Source organism: Bos taurus, chromosome 4 (genome assembly GCF_002263795.3).
Source record: "Bos taurus isolate L1 Dominette 01449 registration number 42190680 breed Hereford chromosome 4, ARS-UCD2.0, whole genome shotgun sequence".
Taxonomy (NCBI): Eukaryota; Metazoa; Chordata; class Mammalia; order Artiodactyla; family Bovidae; genus Bos; species Bos taurus.
Window position 1 is genome coordinate 64563391 of NC_037331.1, and position 25468 is coordinate 64588858.

Consider the following 25468-nt stretch of genomic DNA (forward strand, 5'->3'; position numbering starts at 1 on the left):
AGAATGGAACTGGAGGAATCAACCTGCCTGACTTCAGGCTCTATTACAAAGCCACAGTCATCAAGACAGTATGGTACTGGCACAAAGACAGAAATAGAGATCAATGGAACAAAATAGAAAGCCCAGAGATAAATCCACGCACATATGGACACCTTATCTTTGACAAAGGAGGCAAGAATATACAATGGATGAAAGACAATCTCTTTAACAAGTGGTGCTGGGAAATCTGGTCAACCACTTGTAAAAGAATGAAACTAGACCACTTTCTAACACCATACACAAAAATAAACTCAAAATGGATTAAAGATCTAAACGTAAGACCAGAAACTATAAAACTCCTAGAGGAGAACATAGGCAAAACACTCTCCGACATACATCACAGCAGGATCCGCTATGACCTACCTCCCAGAATATTGGAAATAAAAGCAAAAATAAACAAATGGGACCTAATTAAACTTAAAAGCTTCTGCACAACAAAGGAAACTATAAGCAAGGTGAAAAGATAGCCTTCAGAATGGGAGAAAATAATAGCAAATGAAGCAACTGACAAGCAACTAATCTCAAAAATATACAAGCAACTCCTACAGCTCAATTCCAGAAAAATAAATGACCCAATCAAAAAATGGGCCAAAGAACTAAATAGACATTTCTCCAAAGAAGACATACAGATGGCTAACAAACACATGAAAAGATGCTCGACATCACTCATTATCAGAGAAATGCAAATCAAAACCACTATGAGGTACCATTTCACACCAGTCAGAATGGCTGTGATCCAAAAGTCTACAAGTAATAAATGCTGGAGAGGATGTGGAGAAAAGGGAACCGTCTTACACTGTTGGTGGGAATGCAAACTAGTACAGCCACTATGGAGAACAGTGTGGAGATTCCTTAAAAAAACTGGAAATAGAACTGCCTTATGATCCAGCAATCCCACTGCTGGGCATACACACTGAGGAAACCAGAAGGGAAAGAGACACGTGTACCCCAGTGTTCATCACAGCACTGTTTATAATAGCCAGGACATGGAAGCAACCTAGATGTCCATCAGCAGATGAATGGATAAGAAAGCTGTGGTACATATACACAATGGAGTATTAGCCATTAAAAAGAATACATTTGAATCAGTTCTAATGAGGTGGATGAAACTGGAGCCTATTATACAGAGGGAAGTAAGCCAGAAAGAAAAACACCAATACAGTATACTAACGCATATATATGGAATTTAGAAAGATGGTAACAATAACCCTGTATACGAGACATCAAAAGAGACACTGATGCATAGAACAGTCTTTTGGACTCTGTGGGAGAGGGAGAGGGTGAGATGATTTGGGAGAATGGCATTGAAATATGTATAATATCATATATGAAACGAGTTTCCAGTCCAGGTTCGATGCACGATACTGGATGCTTGGGGCTGGTGCACTGGGATGACCCAGAGGGATGGTATGGGGAGGGAGGAGGGTTCAGGATGGGGAACACGTGTATGCCTGTGGCGGATTCATTTCAATATATGGCAGAACCAATACAATATTGTAAAGTTTAAAAATAAAATAAAATTTAAAAAAAAGTTAATATTTTCTTAGGAATTATTAAGACAAGTTGACATTTGAGAGATAATAACTAATTAGAACCTCATGATACTAGCACTTTGAAAAGAGCCTGAAGAAACTGGAAGATTTGTGTAAGATTGAGTGAGATGATTAAAGGTGTTAAATGTGATATTTGTGAAGAAATGACTTGAGAATGTTTAACATAAAGAAGAGACGCTTATAGTTAGATAATGACTCCAAAGATATGAAGATTTTGAAAGAAACTGATAGTGACCCAATTTGTATTCAATTTACACCCAAGAGGAAGATGTACTTAAAGTAAAATGTTTGTTTTCACACTTATTATTCATAATGTACCTAATGTCCACTGTGATCAACCACAAAGGCTTTAAAATAAGGAATTCATCCACATTAAGTTGTATAGTTGTGACTGTCTGGTTGAAGTGGCAAATTTTTTACTGGCTCTAAAATGTTGTTGTTGTTCAATTGCTCAGTCGTATCTGACTCTTTGCGACCCCTTGGACTGCAGCACATCAGGTTTCCCTGTCCTTTACCATCTCCTGGAGCTTGCTCAAACTCATGTCCATTGAGTCAGTGATGCTATCCAACTATCTCATCCTCTGTTGTCCCCTTCTCCTCTTGCCTTCTATTTTTCCCAGCATCAGGGTCTTTTAAAATGTAGAGGGAAGTTATTTTACACATCCATGGGTAGAATAATTTTGAAAAAAAAAAAAGGCAAATAGAAATTTTCATCTCTAATAAAAAAAAATAGATGGCATAACATTTTATCTTAATTCGATTTTTTTCCAGGCAGTCAAGATAGCAAAGTCTAGGTCTACTGATACCTCATTATATATTTTAGTGATCATACTTAATCTATGAAAATAGAAATGTTGTCTCTTATTTGTATGTCTGAAACCAAATGAACATTGTCAATTTGTGACCTGTTTGCTTTTGTCTCCTTGGGTTTAGAACAATGTACAGTACATTAACAGTCTTCAAATGTTTATTAAATTAAATGGAAGAAGTCATTTGGTATCTTGTAGTGAACTCACACCATTAGACTGTGAGCTGTATGAGACCAAGGTCCATGTTAGATTCCTCTGTTCTCTACAGTGTCTTGCATAGTATCTAGTTTATAGTAACTATATTCACTTAATATATAAGAGAATAATTTCCAAAAAATTCAGCATAGTTTTTTACCACATTTTTAAATTAGATGATGATTCAGTTCAGTTCAGTTCACTCGTTCAGTCATGTCCAACTCTTTGTGACCCCATGAACGGCAGCATGCCAGGCCTCCCTGTCCATCACCAACTCCCAGAGTCCACCCAAACCCATATCCACTGAGTCAATGATGCCATCGAACCATCTCATCCTCTGTCATCCCCTTCTCCTCCTGCCCTCAATCTTTCCCAGCATCAGGGTCTTTTCCAATGAGCCAGCTCTTCACATCAGGTGGCCTAAGTATTGGAGTTTCAGCTCCAACATCAGTCCTTACGATGAATATTCAGGACTGATCTCCTTTAGGACTGACAGGTTTGATCTCCTTGCAGTCCAAGGGACTCTCAAGAGTCTTCTCCAACACCACAGTTCAAAAGCATCAATTCTTTGGTGCTCAGCTTTCTTTATACTCCAACTCTCACATCCATACATGACTACTGGAAAAGCCATAGCCTTGACTAGACGGACCTTTGTTGGCAAAGTAATGTCTCTGCTTTTTTAATATGCTGTCTAGGTTGGTTATAACTTTTCTTCAGGAAGTAAGCATCTTTTAATTTCATGCTGCAGTCACCACCTGCAGTGATTTTGAGGCCCCCAAAATAGAATCTGCCACTGTTTCCACTGTTTCTCCATCTATTTGCCATGAAGTGATGGGACCGGATGCCATGTTCTTAGTTTTCTGAATGTTGAGCTTTAAGCCAACTTTTTCACTCTCCTCTTTCACTTTCATCAAGAGGACCTTTAGTTTTTCTTCCCTTTCTGCCATAAGGGTGGTGTCATCTGCATGTCTGAAGTTATTGATATTTCTTCCGGAAATCTTGATTCCCTCTTGTGCTTCATCCAGCCCAGCGTTTCTCATGATGTACTCTGCATATAAGTTAAATAAACACGGTGGCAATATACAGCCTTGACGTACTCCTTTTCCTATTTGGAACCAGTCTGTTGTTCCATGTGCAGTTCTAACTGTTTCCTATCCTACATATAGGTTTCTCAAGAGGCAGGTCAGGTGGTCTGGTATTCCCACATCTTTCAGAATTTTCCACAGTGTATTGTGATCCACACAGTCAAAGGCTTTGGCATAGTCAATAAAGCAGAAAGAGATGTTTTTCTGGAACTCTTGCTTTTTCGATGATCCAGCGGGTGTTGGCATTTTGATCTCTGGTTCCTCTGACTTTTCTAAATCCAGCTTGAACATCTGGAAGTTCACAGTTCACATATTGTTAAAGCCTGGCTTGGAGAATTTTGAGCATTACTTTACTAGCGTGTGAGATGAGTGCAATTGTGCGGTAGTTTGAGCATTCTTCGGCATTGAGTTTCATAGGGACTGGAATGAAAACTGACCTTTTCCAGTCCTGTGGCCACTGCTGAGTTTTCCAAATTTGGCGGCATACTGAGTGCAGCACTTTCACAGCATAATTTTCAGGATTCGAAATAGCTCAACTGGAGTTCCATCACCTCCACTAGCTTTGTTCATAGTGATGCTTTGTAAGGGCCACTTGACTTCACTTTCCAGGATGTCTGGCTCTAGGTGACTGATCACACCATCATGATTATCTTGGTTGCCAAGATCTTTTTTGTACAGTTCTGTGTATTCTTGCCATCTCTTCTTAATATCTTCTGCTTCTGTTAGGTCCATACCATTTCTGTCCTTTATTGAGCCCATCTTTGCATGAAATGTACCCTTGGTATCTCTAATTTTTTTAAAGAGCTCTCTAGTCTTTCCCATTCTTTTGTTTTCCTCTATTTCTTTGCACTGATCACTGAGGAAGGTTTTTTTTTCTCTCCTTGCTATTCTTAGGAACTCTGCATTCAGATGCTTATATCTTTCCTTTTCTCCTTTGCTTTGGCTTCTCTTCTTTTCATAGCTTTATTTGTAAGGCCTCCTCAGACAGCCATTTTGCTTTTTTTCATTTCTTTTCTTTGGGGATGGTCTTGATCCCTGTCTCCTTTACAACATCACAAACCTCCATCCATAGTTAATCAGGCACTCTGTCTATCAGATCTAGTCCCTTAAATCTATTCCTCACTTCCACTGTGTAATCGTTAGGGATTTGATTTAGGTCATACCTAAATGTTCTAGTGGTTTTCCCTACTTTCTTCAATGTAAGTCTCAATTTGGCAATAAGGAGTTCACGATCTGAGCCACAGTCAGCTCCCAGTCTTGTTTTTGCTGACTGTATAGAGCTTCTCCATCTTTGGCTACAAAGAATAGAATCAATCTGATTTTGGTGTTGACCATCTGGTGATGTTCATGTGTAGTCTTCTCTTGTGTTTTTGGAAGAGGGTGTTTGCTATGACCAGTGCATTCTCTTGGCAGAACTCTTTTAGCCTTTGCCCTGCTTCATTCTGTACTCCAAGGCCAAATTTGCCTGTTCCTCCAGGTGTTTCTTAATTTCCTACTTTTACATTCCAATCCCCTATGTTGCAAAGGACATCTTTTTTTTCTTGGAGGGGTGTTAATTCTAGAAGGTCTTGTAGGTCTTCATAGAACCGTTCAACTTCAGCTTCTTTAGCATTACTGGTCGGGGCATAGACTTGGATTACCATGATACTGAGTAGTTTGCCTTGGAAATGAACAGAGATCATTCTGTCGTTTTTGAGATTGAATCCAACTGCTGTTTTTCAGACTCTTTTGTTGACTATGGTGGCTACTCCATTTCTTCTCTAAGGAATTCTTGCTCACAGTAGTAGATATAATGATCATCTGAGTTAGATCCACCCATTCCAGTCCATCTTAATTGGCTGATTCCTAAAATGTTGACGTTCACTCTTGCCATCTCCTGTTTGATCACTTCCAATTTGCCTTGATTCATGGACCTAACATTCCAGGCTCCTGTGCAATATTGCTCTTTACAGCATCGGACACTGCTTCCATCACCAGTCACATCCACATCTGGGTGTTGTTTTTGCTTTGGCTCCATCTCGTCATTCTTTCTGGAGTTATTTCTCCACTCATCTCCAGTAGCATATCGGGCACCTACTGACCTGGGAAATTCATCTTTCAGTGTCCTATCTTTTTGCATTTTCATACTTTTCATGGGGTTCTCAAGGCAGAAATACTGAAGTGGTTTGACATTCCCTTCTCCAGTGAACCACTTTTTGTATTTATATCTATGAAATGATGCTATGGTCTTGCCCCAGTGATATGTAAACAGTTTGAAATGACCAGTAGAGAGAATCACTCTCAGCTTATTTCTGTCCAACATTTGCTCTTTTTTTTTAAAAAAAAAAAAACTTTTTATACAATTTTAAAGATTACTCTCCATTTACAGTTATTACAAAATATTGGCTGTATTCTCCAGGTTGTATAAAACATCCTTGAGCCTGTTTTATGATGAGTTGTTTGTGCCTTCCACTCTTCTACCCCTGTATTTTCTCCCGCCACCACCACTTGCGCCAACGTTTTGTTCTCTGAATCTGTGAGACTGATTATACTGTCTTATATTTACAGTTCTTTATAAGTTTAGATGCACATATACGTGACATCATACAGCGTTTGTCTAAGTCACAAGCATGATGCCCTCTAAGAACATCCATGTTGCTGGAAATGGCAAAATCTTGTTTTTTTTTTTTATGGCTGAGTAGTATTCCACTGTATGTATGAAAATCCCTCTTCTTTATCCACTCATCTGTTGGTGGACTCTTCAGTTACTTCCAAGTCTTTGCAATTGTAAATAATGCTGCTATGAACATTGTAGTGCCTATATCTTTTCGAATTAGTGTTTTTGTTTTCGGGGGGTGTATATACCCCGGAGTGCAATTGCAGTCATATGTAGTTCTATTTTTGCTTTTTTTAAAGCCTCCATTCTGTTTTCCACAGTGGCTGCACCAACTTACATTCCTACCAACAGTACATGAGGATTCCCTTTTCTCCACATCCTTACCAGCATTTGTTATTTGTATATGCTTTAATGATAGCCATTCTTGCAGATGTGAGACATCTCATTGTGGTTTTGATTCACATTGCCCTGGTGATTAATGATATTGAGCATCTTTTTATGTGCCTGTTACCCATCTGCTTTTCCTCTTTGGAAAAACATCTATTAAGTTTTCTGCCCATGTTAAAAATTGAGGTGTTTTTTTTTTGATACTGAGTTGTATATTGTCACCCTGCTTATTTAACTTATATGCAGAGTACATCATGAGAAACGCTGGGTTGGATGAAGTACAAGCTGCAATCAATGTTGCCGGGAGAAATATCAATAACCTCAGATATGCAGATGACACCACCCTTATGGCAGAAAGTGAAGAGGAACTCAAAAGCCTCTTGATGAAAGTGAAAGAGGAGAGTGAAAAAGTTGGCTTAAAGCTCAACACTCAGAAAACTAAGATCATGGCATCTGGTCCCATCACTTCATGGCAAATAGATGGGGAAACAGTAGAAGCAGTGGCTGACTTTATTTTTCTGGGCTCCAAAATCATTACAGATTGTGATTGCAGCCATGAAATTAAAAGATGCCTGCTCCTTGGAAGGAAAGTTATGACCAACCTAGACAGCATATTCAAAAAACAGAGATATTACTTTGCCAACAAAGGTCCGTCTAGTCAAGGCTATGGTTTTTCCAGTGGTCATGTATGGATGTGAGAGTTGGAGTACAAAGAAAGCTGAGAACCAAAGAATTGATACTTTTGAACTGTGGTGTTGGAAAAGACTCTTGAGGATCCCTTGGACTGCAAGGAGATCCAACCAGGCCATCCTAAAGGAGATCAGGTATTTATTGGAAGGACTGATGTTGGAGCTGAAACTCCAATACTTTGGCTACCTGATGTGAAGAGCTGACTCATTTGAAAAGACCCTGGTGCTGGGAATGATTGAGGGCAGGAGGAGAAGGGGAGGATGGAGGATGAGATGGTTGGATGGCATCACTGACACAATGGACATGGGTTTGGGTGGACTTTGGGAGTTGGTGATGAACAAGGAAGCCTGGCGTGCTGCGGTTCATGGGGTCGCAAAGAGTCAGACACGACTGAGTGACTGAACTAAACTGAACTGTATGCCACATTTGCTCTTTACTATTGAGATTCATGGGAAGATCCCTTGGGTGAGGGCATGGCACCCCACTCCAGCATTCTTGCCTGGAGAATCCCGTGAACAGAGGAGCCTGGTGGGCTACAGTCCATAGGGTCACAAGAGTCGAATTCGACTGAAGCAACTTAGCATGCATAGGTTGAGATTCAGGTAGAGTTAAAAAGCCAAAAATCACTATAGGAACTGCCATATTTACTCATGTTTCTGTCATTTTTGAAATCCCTCCGTTCCTTCAGACTACATTTTGGGGTGAAGGAAATTAATATTTTTTAAATCATCTTTTTTCTTTTCTCCCCTTACATTCTTCTCTGTTTGAGACAATGACTGCTGCTGCTGCTGCTGCTGCTGCTAAGTCACTTCAGTTGTGTCCAACTCTGTGCAACCCCATAGACAGCAGCCCACCAGGCTCCCCCGTCCCTGGGATTCTCCAGGCAAGAACACTGGAGTGGGTTGCCATTTCCTTCTCCAATGCACGAAAGTAAAAAGTAGTTGTGTCCGACTCTTAGTGACCCCATGGACTGTAGCCCACCAGGCTCCTCCGTCCATGGGATTTTCCAGGCAAGAGTACTGGAGTGGGGTGCCATTGCTTTCTCCGGAGGCAATAACTACCAGTGCCCATAAGATGCTGTCTTAAGTGGCAGCATCAAGGAGGGTGGTGCCCTCCTTGCTGCCTCCCTGCTCCCTGTAAGTTTATGTTTATTGTTCTTCCACCTTCTCTGGAAGGTGAGAAGGGCTGTTGGCTGGCAGATACTCTGTTTATATTCTAGGGAGACATGAGCAATGTACTTGACTAATATTTCCCTCCTCCCTCAGTGGGAACAAAGCTATTATATTCCCAAATCTGAAGGGAATAAGTTCAGGAAATCCCTGGGAAATAATCATGTATCTTCCCCCTCACATCCACCCCTCCTTGTAATATCTCTCTTAACAAACTCGTTACTCCTTGATGGGGAGTAGAAGGTCCATTACGCTTTGGCACTGATTGTATTCTACTTTGTTTTCCTTGGTGTTCTTTCAAAGTTAAAGCCAATAAGTTCAAACTTTGTGGGTTCTTCCATGATACCCGATGCAGTCTATTTAAGACTCTTGTGTGGAATGTATCTGTCTGTGTTTGCCTTCCCTACCAGACTGTATTCTCAAGATGCATGGAGTCAGCCTAGTGGCAGAAATACGATGAGAACCCATGAAGTATTTGTTAAACCATTGAATCTCACCTGCATGTTGCAGCCTTGTCCTACCGTGATCAGTAGTTTCCCTCTTCTCTGTGTTAGAATAATATTTGATTATATTTCTGCCACTGGATTTGCCATAGCGAGTTCTGGTTGTTTTGCATTTGTCTCCCATACCAGGTGTGAGTGCCTTAGTAATCTGTATGCCACTGAGGGGTTGCTCAATGCTGTGAATGTAGCAGGCCTAGCCATTCATTCACAGGGCAGTGGAGATGTGCAGTGTAAAACTGAGGCTTCTGATCTTCCTAAGCACCACGTCCTGGGTCTGGAGTCTGTAATGGGATGGTGTGTGTGTGTGTGTGTGTGTATGTGTGTAAGAGAGAGAGGGAGAGTGAGATTGAGAAAACAGGGTGGTAAGGGTGGAAGAGAGAAACTAATTATAATCTAACCTATGAAATTACAACCAATTTAATAATTGAAGCAATCTTTTTAGGTAACTCACTTTTTGAAAAATTTAAATAATTAAGACTTTCAGATTTCCTTATTATTCTCCCTACTGCTGTCCCAAGCAGCACAGGTCCATGTGTTCTTGTGTTGTCCTCTGGTGTCTCTTGTCCACTTGGTCACTGAAGGTCTTGGTGACATCTCTGGCCAAGGTCTTTGATTGTGTCCTTCCCCACCCTTTTGGCTCTGCTGAGCTTCTGTGACACTGTGGCCCTACTGAGGTCTGGCTGTAACTCCCACCCAGTCCCTGGCTTGGGGGGATGCCCTTGGGGTGCTAAGTCATGGTGGCACCACTGGTAGCTCTCCCAGTCAGCACTCGCAGCTGCTGCCCTCGTCCTGCTTGAAGGCATGGGGGACCCTTACACCCTCCTCCTCCCTGCTCAGGAGCTAAGAGAGACTTGAGGGATCTGAACTGTAGCTTCCCTCTGTCTAAACAGTCATACAGTAGCTGCTTTTACTCTGATGGTGCCATCCTGGGTTGATGTGAGGGTGTCCCAGGAGTGACCTCAGAGGTCGTCTCCTTGCTGAGTCTAAAACAGAAAGTCGGGCTGAATGCCTCAGCTCTCAGCTTTCGCTGTCCCCACTGATACTCCCCTCTCAGAGCCCTGGTCCAGGACCTACTCGCTTCACAGAATCTTCTTTACCCAGACTCCTCTTTTCACTGCTCTCTGGGGTCTCATCATGGTGGGAATGGCTATTGTGACCACAGGGATGGGGACACAAAACAGGAAATGACAACACAAAATACTCTTTTTTGTTCCATGCAGTGAATTCAGGTGGCAGAAATCCCCACACTAGGAGGAACTAAGGTTTTAGGTAAGGGAAGTCTAGTAGGTGGATCACGGAGGTCATGAGTTTTAGCTTGTCACTTCCTATTCCAGTGATGTCTTTGGAATGGCGTTCAGGGAAATGGGAGGGTGTGGGGACTAAGAGAACAAGGGAAGGGAGACGTCCACCCCTGGTCCATGGAGGGCAGGAGTAAATAGCCCAGAACCAAAGGCACACACAGAAGTAGCCAGGGCTGTTCACTGAATCTCATTATGTTTGACTGTAAATTTGAAGACCAGTCCCAACTCTGATAAAGATGCTCATGTTGTTCTCGTTTCACACCAGTGAGGGACTGAGCTCAGCCGCTTCTCAGACTCCACTGGGAGGCTCGTAATCAGGGGTCACACTTACTCTGTGTGGCCGTAGGCTTTGCTGGGCAGTGGACAGAGCAGGTGCCCTCTCTGCTGTGATGCCAGGCCAGAGATATCACTGAGCCCCAGTTGTTTGTGTTGGTAGCCTGGTAGAGAGAAAGGAAAACTCCTTTAGAAACATTTGACAGCATAGGCTTGAACGCAATCCTCCTTCCTCAACATTTTGCAGATCTCCCGGATGCTTCTAAAGAGTCGATATCAAGTATTGAACGTTACGTGGTGTCTTGGTGTCTCTTTTTCCTTTAATAGAGAATCATTCAGTGGAACTGTTTCTTCTTCTTTCTAGTCCCTGAGACAAAGTCTAAAGCTCTTCTGAAAAAAAAAGTCCTTATGCTTTTTTACATTCAATAAATAGGACATATTACGATACCACATAGGTTCAAGTGTTGTTAAAAAAAATCTTACAGAGTATGTGCCGAGATTTAGGAGGCTTTAAAAATGCTAAATGAGGAAGTTCTAGTTCAGTAGAGGCTCACACTGCTCCTGAGGGGAAAACTCCAAAGAATTAGAAAATTTTTTAAACCATAAAAATTACCATCGTGAACAGTGAGGAATAGTTTACTTGGGGCAAGCAGAGTGCTTTATCCATATTGATCCATTGGCATTTGCTATGATTACTGCTAATTCCTTTGTAAATCAACTCTTCTTGAAGCTTCTGACAGAAAATAGATAATAGGGGATGACTTTGGTTCCTAAATATTTATGGGAGTTGGGTCCTGTATTATTAGCATTTACCTCATTCAGTTACCTGAGCTAGTCAAGCTTGTGTTTTTTCTAACCGCAGGGGTTGGGTAGGGGAATGTTAGGTGTAGGGGGGTGTTAGGTGTAGGGACAGGCAAGAAGATGGGTGCTATTTTAATAAAAGGAAAATAAAACAAGTTCGAGCCTTAATATGCAAAGACATGGAGGCAGTGCTGGTGAGTGAGATAATAATGTCTGAATAAAAAGTCTGCTGAGCTCTTTTTTTTCTTATAATGTGTAGCAAAATAATGAAATTTCTGCTTTGGACACATTCAGTTATTAGAATTTGCTAGAGCAGACTGACAATGTATGATAATAATGATGATAATAACAAACACTACAGATCCATACCTGCCCATACCTGCCCCCTACCCCCAAAATATTGCAAAGGGATTTATGGTTGGCAGGAAATTGAGTGGCAATTTGCTTGAAAACAAATGTCAAAAGTTAGGAATGTGCAAATTGTTTTCCTGTTTGATTGGAAACGACTATACAGTGCAACATAATCACATGCAGGCACCACAGGCGCAGGTTCTTTCACACGCCAACTTACCCTACTGCATCAAGCCTCAGGCCTGGCTTGGAGCTTCCTCCTTTACAAGCCCTTCATGGCCACTCCCTGGTGGCTCAGACGGTAACTCATCTACCTGCAATGTGGGAGACCAGGGTTCAATCCCTGGGTTGGGAAGATCCCCTGGAGAAGGAAATGGCAACCCACTCCAGTACTCCTGCCTAGTAGGAGTAGGAGTAGATGGAGGAGCCTAGTGGGCTACAGTCCATGGGGTCACAAAGAGTCAGACACGACTGAGTGACTTCACTTTCTTTCTTTCTTTCATGGCCCCTCGGGGTAGTAAAATTAACCTCAGAATAAAACAAGCTTCTGAGGATGAACTGAAAGAGGGAAAGAAAATGCAAGAAAGGAGAGGGCCCCACACTTCAGAGGGCCCAAGGGATTGTGGCCAGCAAAGGTGGAATCAGTGACCCCTTAGTTGAGTCCCTGGGGTTCTGCCTCCCTCATCTTATTTGTGTGCTGACCACTTGCTGGCGTCTCAGTTTCCTCAGTTGTTCCTGAACACCTCTAGCATGAAATCTTGAGTCTGTCTCTGTTTCTCACCAAGCTTCAGACATCCCTGGAGGTAAGCCCTCCTTGGGTCCTCTCCAAAGCCATCAGAGATGGTGAACAGCTCACCTGTGAATGTCTCTCTCCCACGATACAGGAGAGGCCAAAGGGGAGGATCTGGGAGACAGACCCTAAATGTGTCACATGAACAGGGAGGCCCTTATGAAACCTGCAGGATAAGGGCAACTCAAGTGCAGCCTTGGACCTGATATTGATATCCACCTCAATGTTGCATGAGCTGGAGGACTGTGTCTCTTTTTTTAAATTAAGCTTTTTATTTGGAGATAACTGTAGATTCACACAAGGAACAGTAACAGAGAGACTTCCACGCACCCTTTGTGCAGTTTTCCCTAGTGGCAACGTGTTGCAAAACCATGGTACAACCAGGATATTAACATTAGCACAATACACCAACCTTCTTCAGCGTCCCCCAGTTTCATTGTACTCCTCTGTGCGTGTGTTTAGTTTTATGCAATTTTATTCTGTGTGTAGATTTGTGCATGCATTATTACACTCAAGGCACAGAATTATGCCATCATGACAAGACTCTTTTTTACAAGCATCTTCATTCTACATTCCTCTCCCTCTAAACCCTGGCAACCGCTAACCTGTCCTTCATGTCATAATTTTGTCATTTCAAGAAGTTTTATATTAATGGAATCATATAGTATTTAACCTTTGGGAACTGGCTTTTGTTATTCAGGATCATTCCCTTGAGAACAGTCTCAGTTTTATTAGAATAATTGGGAGGTTACCTCATAGTCAGGCTAATTATGTCTCTCAGTTCAATGGATTATAAAGTTAACAAGTCATTTTAACATACAGTATTTCATGTAATCATCTCAGCAGAGTAGAAACAAAAGGCTTAAAAGGAATGACAAGCATGGGTGACAGGACTCCATTTTCTAGCTGTGGCGGAGATGGGCTGGCTCTCCACCCAACCTGCTTCCTCATCCTCCAGGGCATTCACCTGGACTACATCTCCCACCTTCTTTTTAGGAAAGATGTGGCCATGTGACTGGATTCTGGGCCATGGCAAGTTTATGCATATACACACACACATATATGTATACACACACACAAAGTAACTGTATAATGGTACAGTACAAAAGCAATTGTATAAACACATATATAAAGCAATTGTATTTATATATGCTGATATATAAATATATTTATCTCTGTAAATAGGTTCTATTACCATATTTAGGTGATGAGTTCCAATCCAGCCTCTCACACATGTCCTTCCATCTTCTTTTTCCTTCTATGGCAATCTTGGAAACTTAGGTGGAACTTAGTGGAGCCATCATTGGGCCCACAATCCTGATTTAACTCTCCGGGATCTCTTGACCTTCAGAGTTCTGAGTCACCAGGGGTGTGGGGATGGCCACTGCGGATCTGGAGGCCAAGGAGGGGAGGGAAACAATAGCAGACTAACACTTCCTTTCTTGCCATTTCCTCCCAGGTCTGGTGGGGCTGCCTTCTGTCCTATAGCATGGACACACACTGCCCGGTCCTCACACGTTCAAAGCAGTGTCCTTAAGTGACCTGAGGAGTTTCTCACAGTTTTCTTTGAGTTTTGTTTTTTATTTCTATAATTCTCCTGGAAATTAATTTTAAGGAAGAGAACTGTGCTAATTCAGCATCTCTTTAACCATTCTTTGTAGATTTTATGTTTAACTTGATACTATTTCTATTATTGGGCTTCCGTGGTGGCTCAGACAGTAAAGAATCCACCTTCAATGCAGGAGCCTCAGTTTTGATCCCTGGGTCAGGAAGATCCTCTGGAGAGGGAAGTGGCTACCCATTCCAGTATTCTTGCCTAGGAGATCCCATGGGCAGAAGAGCCTGGTAGGCTTCAATCCATGGCGTCACAAAGAGTCGGACATAACTGAGCGATTAACAGACACACACATTTACATTATTACAAGAAAAAAGTGAGGGAATAAGTAGTCTTAGATGCATTTAACTAAAACTGTGTTTTGGGCATGGTCAGATTCCTGTGAGTTTGCTGGGTGAGTGAGCTTTAGCTTTTCTGATAATCATACCAACACAATGCAACTCAGATTGAGTAAGGGACTGAATTCAGGAAAGGCAAGTGAGGGAGCCATGGAGTTGGGTTGACTCTTAAGATGCAGAGGAACATGTCTCTGTGTTGTTCCAACCTTCCTGAATGTTCCTGCAAGCTTCCTTCTCATTTCTGCTCATCTTCTTTCTCTCATTACCACCATTCAAAGATGTTTTTAGTTCTTCTCATTTTTTTAGTCTATTGAAACAGATGTTTTTGAAGTGGAATGTTTATCAGCAGAGGAAAGGGATGGTAATTCTTTCCACATGAATAGCTGCAAATGAAAAATGGCTTCTGGAACTTACCTTTTGGCAGCCTGGCAGTATTTCATCTACTTTTCCCTCCACAGTCTGCAGCATGGCCTGTGGTCAATTCTGAATGATGCTTATTCACAGCTTTTCTTTTATTTCTTTTTCCTGAAAAACAGTGACCAAAAGAGTGGGTTCATATATTAACATGCTTTTCCAATAATCTCTGCCAACCTAGAGTCAGACTGCAGGTTTTTTTACACTGTTTCCTTTTAACAAAATACGTGAGCTGGGTGATGGTAAAAACAAGTAAGGGATAAACTGGAACTAGTTCTTTAGATGGAGAAGGAAATGGCAACCCACTCCAGTATTCTTGCCTGGAGAATCCCAGGGACGGAGGAGCCTGTTGGGTGCCGTCTATGGGGTCGCACAGAGTCGGACACGACTGATGCGACTTAGCAGCAGCAGCAGCAGTTCTTCAGAAGACCAAAATGACAGTGGGGAGAACTCCTTTCTAAATTACTGTGTTGTGTTACTGCGAGAACTGCAAAGTAATAAAGTTGATATCAACTCTAAAGGGACTGAGACTTAAACCCTGGGTCGTAATACTTCTGGAAGTGAAAATATGAGGCTTCTCTTCAACCAGCAGTGCTTTTTGCCTGGTGTTCACAGATTCCATGGCGTGCACACATACTCACTCACTCAGTCTCACACCCATGCATCCTGAAGGGAGATTTACTTGGTTGAAAAGTAACTAGGAGAAGGCAGAATACGCAGGACTACTCCACGGCATAGCCTCATGAAAGCAAAAGGAATGCAAATATTCATTAGAAAACCCACAGTGACCAGGAGAGTTTGTAGTGTTTTCTTGAGTGGACATCTGAAGAATGGATCTATGCTAATGGGATAGAAAAATCACACATAGAGTAGGATAATCAGAAAAGTATTTATATTTAGTTTTTAAATTTTTCTTGCAGCAGATTTCTTTGCCTACTTACGTTGCGTTTATGTTACTATCAAAGCATGTGTGTCAATCCTTACATATGCCAGCTGGATGTTGAGAGGAGAGGGCTAGAATAGTGAGGTGGTCAAGGGTACAGGCCCAGATTAAATGCTTTATAATTAATCTTGATATTTGGTAATATAAGTCCTTCAGGTTTGTTCTTTATAATCAAAACCATATTTGGCATATTTGGTTGTTTGCATTTCCAAATAAATTTTAAAATCAATCTGTCAATTTACACCAAATGACCTGTGATGAATTTGTTGGGATAACATTGACTCCATAGGTAAATTTAGGCAAAATTCATATTTCTAAAATATTGAGTTTATAATTTATGAACATATACTATCCTTATGTTTATTTAGGCCATTTAAGTTTCTCTCAATATATCTTCCCCTGGAGAAGGAAATGCAACCCACTTCAGTGTTCTTGCCTGGAAAATCCCATGGATGAAGAGCCTTGTGGGCTATAATCCACGGAGTCATAAAGAATGACTGAACACATACACACACACAATAATATCTTACAGTTTTCGTAGGGTACTTTTTTATATGTTGAAGGATTTGTTTTTAGATACTTTCTATGTTGATGCTTTTGTAGATAGTACCATGTTCTAATTGTTTATTGCTGTTTTTCTAGTTATCTTGCTTAATTCACCTTTTGATTTTAATAATTTATTTGTGAATTATTTTAGGTATCCTATCTTAAGTATTATTTCATCTGTAGTGACAGTTTTATTTTTTCTTTCAAGTCCTCATATCTTTTATCCATTCTTTTTTCTTATTAAACTGGTGAAAAATTCTCATACAATCTTGAAGAGAAGTAGTAGTATTAGAGCTAATTCAATAGGAAAGTTTTCCATGTTTCAGGATTGTGTATGATTCTTTGCTATATCATTTCTGTTTTAAAGACCCAGTATTGGAAATTCACGTTCATTCCTTTGCTGAGATATTTATCACTTACATGCTTTCTCTAAGTCTTTTATGATGATCATATGATTTTTCTCTCTTATTCCTGTTAAAATAGTGAATAACGTTTATTCATTGATTTAAAGTGTTAAATCAACCTTGGATTCTTGTAAGTTTGCTTGGATTCTTACTGTTTGCTTTCTTTTCTATCACTGGATTTAATTTGTTAAAATTTCATTTAGGATGTTTGCATCTATGTTCATAAGAGAAACTGTCTTGTAATTCTTTTCCTATGATGTCCCTGTTTGGTTTTGGAATCAAGAGTATGTTGGCCCCATAAAATGAGTTGGAATATGTTTCTGCTTTTGCTTTTCTCTGAAAGACTGTGTCGGTTCCTCTTCGAATGTTTAGATGAATTCATTGATAAAGAGATTTAGCACTGTAGTTTTGTTTGTGGGAAAACAGTAAACTATGGATTCAGTTTCTTTGCTAAGTATAGAAATATTCATATTTTATCCTTTCTTCTGTCAGTTTTGATAAATTTTCATGTAATTTTCCCTTTTTATCTAAAATTTTAAATGTATCTGCAGAAAAGTACTTGTGATATCCTTTTATTACAGATTTGTAGGATGTTGTTTTTGATGTTGTCTACTTGTGCCTTTTGTTTTCTCTTGATCAGTCTTGTGTGGCCTTTAATTAAGATTTCAAAAATATAGCTTTTGTTGATTATCCCTGTTATTAAGTTTTTTTTCCTACTAAAGTTTTGCTTTTGTGTTTATTTTTTGCTATCTTTATCAAAAAAAGAGGTTTCTATTGATTATTTCTGTTTTTAAGTTTGTTTCTACTGAAGTTTTGCTTTTATGTTCATGTTTTGCTTTTACTTTATTTGAATTTATTTTTTCTTTTTAAAATTTCTTGAGGTGGATAGTGAAGTCACTTATTTTCAGATTTTTTCCTTTTCTCATATGTCCACATAAGGTCTATACATTTCCCTCTAAGTAGTACTTTACTTGAGTAATACAGGCTTTGATGAATCATATTTTTATTAGCGTTTAAAATTATATTCTGATTTAATCTTTGATTATTTAGAAGTTTCTTCATAGATTTTCAAGCTTTTGGAGTATATCTAGACATTTTTTTTTGCTACTGATTTCAAGCTGAGTTCCACTGTTGTCATAGAACATTATCTGTATGATTTCAATTAGCTGCAACTTGCTGAGGCTTCTGCTGTTACCCAGCATAATGTCAGTTTTTGATGACTTTACATGTGTGCTTGAAGAGAATGTTTTATTTTGCAGCTGGGTATAGTGTTCGGTATATGTTCAATTATGTCAGTTTTATGAATGATGTGATGTAAAATCTTCTATAACCTTACAATTATTTTTATTAGTTAGTAGATTATAAGAGAGGCATGAAAAAATACAGATATGAACCTACGTACCAATTTTGTTTTCTTCAGTGAAACGATAATTAGACCCCGATAATTGACTTAAATCTCTTTGTATGTCTGCCTCAAGTATGTGTAATTGAGAACCATAAAAGCATTTTTTTTATTTATGGCATTGACAGTAGGTAAAATTTACATAACTGGGCTATTTTTGCCAGTTTTATTTTTGTTGGTGACTCGATGGACATGAGTTTGAGCAAGCTCCAGGAGTTGGTGATGGACAGGGAAGCCTGGCATGCTGCAATCCATGGGGTTGCAAAGAGTTAGACACGACTGAGTGACTGAACTGAACCGATTCTTTGTTTTGGTTTGGAGGTCAGCTAAATCAGGAAACCGTATGCCTAAAACAAGCCATTTCCCAGAAATTATTAGAAGCAATGATCCATACTGCCACCTTGGTCATGCAACACCCTAAGCAGAGTGCTGTCACATGAGAGATAATATTCATATATGTTCAGGGTACCAGACAAGCCTAATTACAACAAAAATATATATAATTTTCCTACTCACTGAGTCCCTATGGTCTTCTACTCGTCTGCTAGATTGATCTTTCTAAAATGCCAATCTTATCATGCCACTCCCATCCCACTTAAAATTTCTCCAAAGGCTCCCCATTGTCTCCAGGAGAAAATGAAATTTCTTTAGCTTGGTCTGCTAAGTCCACCAGGGTCTGACTTCCACTGTCTTCTAAAGTTTTATCTCTTCTTGTCCCTTGAGTTCCAACCACATTGGGATTCCTTGAATGTATCACTATCTTCCCAGTCCACCAGTTTCTCCATTCCATCTTGCTGGCCTGGCTGATGTCTATCTGGCCTTGATTCAGCTCTGATATCCCCTCCTCTAGAGAGGGCCTTGTGACTTGGCGATTCCTCTCCTGTGTGCTTTCTTAGCACCCCTGTCTCATGCTGCCATCACGCTTGCTGTACTTGTGGGGTGAGTTCTGATTAGTTGTCTGTCTTCCCTAGTTGAGAGAAGGCAGTGCATATTCCCACTTTGTACTCCTGGAGCCTATCACAGTACCTGCATTCAGAGAGCACCCAGACAAGGCTGAAGGGATGTTTCAAGGACCACAATGTTAATTATGGAAACAAACAGATATCCAGAAAAATATTCAAATGGTATCATTGGATGACATTAAAGCATGAGCCTGCAATCCCATTTGGAGGAGTTGTTTCAGTTTGCTTTCTATGGCATTTAGGTAAGTGGCAGGAATGGGAGTGACATAGAGGAAACAGGTGTGTGGAAAGTATAGAGAGACGCCTTTGGTTTGCAAATACATGGATGTGATGAACTGAGATGATGGTTTTTTTTATTATTCAAATGAAGTTTTAGGGCTCATGATTCACTGGGGCATGGACGGGAAGTGCTGTAAAGGATCCAGTTCCTTTTGACATTCTTTCAAACTAAACAAAGCCTGTCTGAGACAACAGCCTTTGTAGGCTACACTGGCATTTTGGGACTGCTTATCCATTCTCAGGGAGAATAACCTTGGACAGAATGGACAGATAGAAGAAAGCATGTTTCATGGCTTCTTATTCCAGTCTATTTTTGCTTGTGTTTTTCTGATTTCATTCTAGCAGCATTTAAAGCTCAATAAATATATGTGCTCTTGAAGCCTAGTGTTGAAGGGTTTTGCAGACCTCACTTGGATAGGGAATTGTGCCAAGTCCATTTTAGGGTGCTTGTCTAAGTTATACAGTTGAGTCAAAAAGTTGCTTCCTAATAAAGTCAACTTTGTTGGTCCTAGAAATTATCTTTGTGGGAAAAGAAAAGAGACTTTGTCTTTTCCACTTGCCTTCCACGTTCCAAAATACAATGAGCAGGTCTTGCCTCATTTAGTGTCTCTCTTCCAAAAGTTTTCTGTAATCCAAATAATGACATGGTCTCCAAGTGTTCATCCAGGACTTGCACTGGACCTGAGGGTACTGGGAGCCGAAGGGATGTAACGTTTCATCATATGCCTTGCAGCAGAGAAGCTTAGAGAAAGCAAAGTGTTTATGTGGAGAAATGGAAGACTCATGTAAAGATGGCAGAGGCTCATCCACAATGAAATGATACACTATCTTAAGAGAAAGGCTGCTTCCCTGATGGTTCAGCAGTAAAGAATCTGCCTGCCAATGCAGGAGATGCGTGTTCAATCCCTCGGTTGGGAAGATCCCCTGGAGGAGGAAATGGCAATCCATTCTGGTATTCTTGCCTGGGAAATCCCATGGACAGAAGAGCCCAGCAGGCTATAGTCCAGGGGTTCACAAAGAGTAGGACATGAGTGAACGTGCAACGAGAAAGGCGTCTAGCCAAAGTTTGAAAGTGTGAGCTATTCCTAAAATGGTGTTGCGCTTCTATACTGGAACTATTATCTGGCAGCCACAGTGACAGAAATGGATGGGGTGCCGGAAACTATGAACATTCACTCAAAAGAGAAACTTTATTATTCTTATTGCTTTACATTTCCCTTCTCCCTCCCTCCCTCCCTCCCTCCCTCCCTTCCTTTAGGTTCCTGGACCAAAAATCCTTTTGAATAGTATTAGAAAACTAGCTGTACTACAGCTTACCATGGGACCTGTCCTTGGGAACACTGGACTTTTAGGTAAAATGAATTAAATGGAAAAACATCCAGACAGACTTTACTGGGGAAAAAAAGGAAGGCACCTGAGCCTTTCTGCTTAACTAGTCTCTCCAAGTCTCACAAAAATTGTTTGTAGTATGGGTATGAAGGATTTTGGCTGTTTTCAGACAACTCTTAAGATGGATTGAGCTTTAGGGTAAACCTGTACTATGATGAAAAATAGGTAAGGGTGCCTCCATATTCCCAGAAACCTTAAGACATTTTTCAGTTTTTGAGACGAGTTCATGACTAGTGGTAAAAGAGCTAATTTGAAAGTCTGCTCACAAAGCAGCAATTTCACCAACAGGTAGCCTGTAGGTGGCAGAGTGGGGTGGGGGTCAAGGCAGAATGTTCTAAGAAGTATAAAGGATTAGAGAAGAGGGCGGACTGTGGGGCCAGTGAAGCATCACCCACCTGAGTGCTCCCCTAAAGCCCAACAATATTTGAAAATAGGGATCTGGAATTTCCTAGGGTTTGTGTGGATGGTTTAGTCACTAAGTCACATCTAACTCTTGCAACCCACTGGACTGTCACCCGCCAGGCTCCTCTGTCCATGGGATTTTCCAGGCAAGAACACTGGAGTGTTTGCTGTTTCCTTCTCCAGGGGATCTTCCCGGCTCAGGGATCAAAGCCAGGTCTCCTGCACTGCAGGCAGATTCTTTACTGACTGAGCTACCAGGTCTTTCCATTTGTGTGGCAGCTGCATAAAGCAGGAAGCCAGCAGCTATGTGGACAGGGAAAGCTGTAACTTACACCTGTGACAGGTCCTAGTCCGAATAGGAGCTGGGTATATAGAAAGTTGGTCACTATTTTTTTTCAATTCTTAGTCTTTTTGTTGTCGGATTTCATTTCTTTTTAACTACATCTTCTCTCAGTATGTCCACTTTTATTACCTATGATTTCAGCCTTCACCTTTGTTTCTCAGATCTGTTTTCTTGAATTTTATTGAACACAAAGCAGATGCTCTCTAAAATTTACTTGTGTTTTCAGTAGTGAATTTTTCTTTTCAAAAGTGAGTCCTTTCTCTGCAATTTGAAGATGATTCTCTACTTTTTTTTTTAATTGCTGAATCTTTTTGGAATTTTTTTTTTCCTGGTTAGTTGTCCTTGAATAAAAAGAGGTGAATGTCTCTGGGTGTTTTCCATAACACCATGGATGTGTTGGCATAGATTGCTTCATGTCTGCCAGAGTGTTGGTGGACCTTTCACTCATCTCATCTAGAGAGATGGAGTGGATATGAATTTCTAGTAAGTCTTAGGGATCTTGAAGATACCCTTGTTTTAAGTGGAAGATAATTGCTTTACAAGGTAGTATTGGTTTCTGCCATACAGCAGCATGAATCAGCCATAGGTTTACACATGTCCCCTCCCTCTTGAAGCTCCCTCCAACCTCCCTCCCACCCTTTGAAGATACTTTATTTTGTGTCATTTCTTCTCTGGGTTTGTAGAAGCCACTGGGCTAGGGGTTTGCTTCTGTTTACAGCTCTCTGTTGAGTCAGGCTGGATTACTGGGTTGTAATCCAGCGGGTCACACTGGTTGGCTTATGCTGGATACATAGGTGTGGCTGTGTTCAGTGTCTGTCCAGCTCTACTGGTGACTACATCTAGTTGAAGCCCTATGCTGCTGATTTTCTGCTCGTTGTGACATGATGCCTGGGGCTTTCTGGGGAGATGATTTTCAGTGCTGCTGATCTGAACTGCTGAGTGGGAGCACCACCCCGGGTCTGGCCTGGGGTCCTGGACTACATATTGCAGATTGATGTACAGCTCTTCACGACTTGATCCACAATACTGTACTTTCATGACTTAATTCTCCCAATACTGTACTTTCCCCGGATTGGGAATTATTAAGAATGGATATAAAATGATATTCCATATAGTGTTCTTAGTAATTTCAATTGTTTTTGACTGATTATAATTAATTTTTAGTTCATAAAAGTGACACAGGAAGCATTTATACTATGAATAGGAACTTACCTAGAAAAGAAGGGTCAGTCGTTTTCACGTGTAGTTGTCTTTGTATAATGAGCATTATATTTCACCTGCCACTCCTTTTTAATGTTTTTAAACTACTTGTCCATTTTGTCAAGGTTGGCTTTGTTACATTTAAGTCATAAATCAAGAATCCATTTAATTGGAGACCCACAAATCTATCCTCCTTGAAAGGTCACTATCCCAGAGTTTGCCTTAAAGTATTTGTTTTTGTTTTCTGTAAAAGCATATGAATGATGAAATTTTGAGCTTGTCCACACCTGAGAATATATTTGTTGGCTTCATATATACATGACAATTATACTAAATATAGGTAAATATTTGTTGGTGTTTAGTCACTAAGTCATGACAACTCTTTGTGACCTCATGGACTGTAGCCCACTAGGCTTTTCTGTCCATAGAGTTCTCTAGGCAAGAATACTGGAGTAGGTTGCCATTTCTTTCTCCACGGAATCTTCCCAGACCAGGGATTGAAACTATGTCTCCTGTGTCTCCTGAATTGGCAGGCAATTCTCTACCACTGAGCCACCAGGGAAACCCATAGGTATATCTAGATATCTTGAATTTTGCTGTATTATTCTCCAAAACTGGTATTGTTATTAAATTGGTTTCTGATATTGGGCATGGTGGAAGTCTATGGCTAGCTTGAATTTTTGTTACTTTGTAAGTAATATATTTTTCTTAATGTTTTCTTTTTTAATTTTCAGAGATAAAAAATGACAACAGAATATGTTGGATTTTTTTCTGGTTTTATTTGATCCCTTTTCATCTGCTTTAAAGGTTTTTCCTCAGTCTAGGAAAACTTATTTGATTAAAGCTGCTTCTGTTTGTTTCTTAGGGACATCCTTTTGTAGGAAGAGAGAATCATCTGGTTCTTACTTCTATTCATCTTATATGTTCCCTCATAATTTTTTGTGTTTTGTCTTCTCTTAGGTTTTGAGAACTGCGATGGGTCCTATTTGAAATTCATATCAAACCCTGGTAGAATCTTTAAGCCCTAAATTAAGGGAGAAAGTTTTTAGAAAGCTTACATTTACCCTCATTTTACTTTGCCAGTGGAGAGTCCACACAGCCTATTGGGTAGTTTGGCTTCTGAAGTGAGAGTCAGAATTAGAGGCAGACTTAGCCAGGAACATTTTTTGCTAAAGAGCTTCCATTCCTTATTTGGAACAGTTCTCAGGGCTTGCTTCTGCGGTCTCCCCATTCTTTGGCAGGCTGGCTGTCCAGTGTGTGTGAGTGACTGGTACACCCTTCCATGCCAGCTCCCTGTCTTGGGCTGCCTGGGAAACCAGAACATTTCCTAATGCTGCTAATGGGATCCATAGGCTGACTCTCACCTCCAAGAGTGCAGAGGCCTCTGCTTATTTCCTTTGCATATTTCCCTTTTGCATGATGGAGATTCACAAGTCAGCTAGCCATTACCCTCCATCTAATTTCTTTTGTATTTTACATCACTGAAATTCCTGGAAATTTCTTTTGTATGGCTTACCCTCTTGTCTACTTTATAAGGTTGATCCCGAGCTTTTCCTCCTTCATTATTGTTTATCATTTTCATGTAGATCTGGAGGGGAGTAGTTTATGCCTTGTGGAGAAGTTGACCTGTCCTGCCTTTATGAATGCAAGCCTGAGAATATTTTGAAGTCAAAAAAGTGGAAATGGCCTTGGGAAATGGATACTTGATAATAATCTTAAGTATCCTGATAGGATGACTCTCCTGTGGTTATCTGTGATGACCAAGGCCACTGAATAACAACAATGGCAATAATGATAACAAATGCCTTCTAAAATAAGCAGTGGTAAATGGGGGGTGTTAGTCAAAGAGTACAGACTTCCAGTTATATAATAAATAAAATCTGGGCATCTATATATAACATGATGGTTATAATTAGCAAGCATTGTTGTTGTTCTTTAGTCGCCAAGTTGTGTCTGACTCTTTTTGACCTCATGAATTACAGCACACCAGGCCTCCTTGTCCTTCACTATCAGAGTTTGCTCAAACTTACGTCCATTGAGTTGGTGATACCATCCAACCATCTCATCCTCTGTTGTTCCCTTCTCCTTCCTTCAATTTTTCCTAGCATCAGGGTCTTTTATAATGAGTCAGCTCTTCACATCAGGTGGCCAAAGTATTGGAGCTTCAGCTTGATCATCAATCCTTCTAATGAATATACAGGGTTGATTTCCCTTGGGATTGGTCTGATCTCTTTGCAGTCCAAGGGACTCTCAAGAATCTTCTCCAGCACCACAGTTCAAAAACATCAATTCTTTGGCGCTCAGCCTTCTTTATGGTCCAGCTCTCACATCCGTACATTACTACTGGAAAAACCATAGGCTGCCATTTCCTACTCCAGGGGATCTTCACGACCCAGGCATCAAACCTGCATCTCTTGGGTCTCCTGCATTGGTGGGCTGATTCTTTAGTACCAGTGCCGTCTGGGAAGTCCAAATACATTCAAACTCAATCTTGTCCTCAAAGTGACGTTGTTTGCAATCTCCAAATCTCTGCAGTATTTACAGTGTTCCCAGTTTCTGGTCTTTGATAATCTGTTGGCATTTTATTGTTCTCATATGTAGGAAGTCTGTCTCTGTGGGGATGATGTTCATATAAGTAAGAGGAGAGTTTATTGTTTCTCTTACACTGTCTGGAACTTGTGCATGCTCA

At 40.5% G+C, this 25468-nt stretch overlaps 1 protein-coding gene across 6 annotated transcripts in view; it reads left to right on the top strand.

The window, feature by feature from the left end:
* PDE1C (phosphodiesterase 1C) overlaps positions 1-25468 on the top strand; it is a 540295-nt gene that overhangs the window by 386198 nt on the left and 128629 nt on the right. The window lies entirely within an intron of this gene.